Raw genomic sequence first — 1,050 nt, forward strand, 5'->3', positions numbered from 1 at the left:
TTCATTCTATTTTTACTAGCAACTTTCAGTTTGTATTGGTCTAGATGACTGTCTGTTTCATATAACTGATTTAATTAATTGATGACAATAAATACTCAAAGTGTATTGAACGTCTCCAATCTACACTATGTGTTACTATACCTGTAAACACATCACACAACATTTGATTTAATCGTCTGAAATTAACTTCTGTTTGTTTGTAGTAGAGAAGATTATTGCACGTGATCAAATATGATTTGGTCACGTGAGTTAATAGATGAGCATGCGTAGAATGTAGAGAACGTGAGAGGGACTGTTCCCTTCGTTGTAGACCCAGTCATCGTCAGTCGGTGTGTATTCAGTGAGTACAGCACTATAGAAAAGGTTGGCTGTGATGTCGTCACTGTTGCGTAACTGATGCACTTCGTTTGATCTCGTGGCGCCATTACTTGACGCGCACGCGCCTATCTATCAGTTCCTCTTGTTTCGTTTGAGTTGTTTTGTGTGGTGGAGTGTTATTGTTTGTTTGTTGTGTAGAAATGGAAGAAGAATTGTGGGAAGCGGTGGAGAGAGGTGATATTCAATTAGTAACGGGTCTTTTGAAATTGGGAGTTGATGTTAATACGCGTGATGAGAACATGTTTGGCCATGGGGTATGTGTTGTGAGTTCTAATGTGTGTATTGGATGTTGAAATGAACTGCACGTCGTTTGATCTCAAAATAGAACACTCTTCTGATACAAGCGTGTTTTACGAAGAACAAGGAAATGGTTAAGTTTCTGCTCACTAAATCAGCAGATGTTAATGTGACTGACAGGGTGAGTTGATTGAGTGTGTGAAAGTGTGATGTGTTGTTGATAAGATGATACATATCAACTAGATGTAACAATCTAATCCAACAATCAACGTTTTCGTTTCTTTTTGCTCGTCAAGAGGCAGCAGTGTTGACTTGTGACTGGCTGAAGCAGCCATTGCATGCAGAGATGAATAATCTTGTTGGTTTTTATTTCATTCAACTTCACCATCGTCACTACCATCTAACCATACTTTCAATCTAAACATGATTTCATGT

This window comes from Corticium candelabrum, chromosome 15 (assembly GCF_963422355.1).
Source record: "Corticium candelabrum chromosome 15, ooCorCand1.1, whole genome shotgun sequence".
Taxonomy (NCBI): domain Eukaryota; kingdom Metazoa; phylum Porifera; class Homoscleromorpha; order Homosclerophorida; family Plakinidae; genus Corticium; species Corticium candelabrum.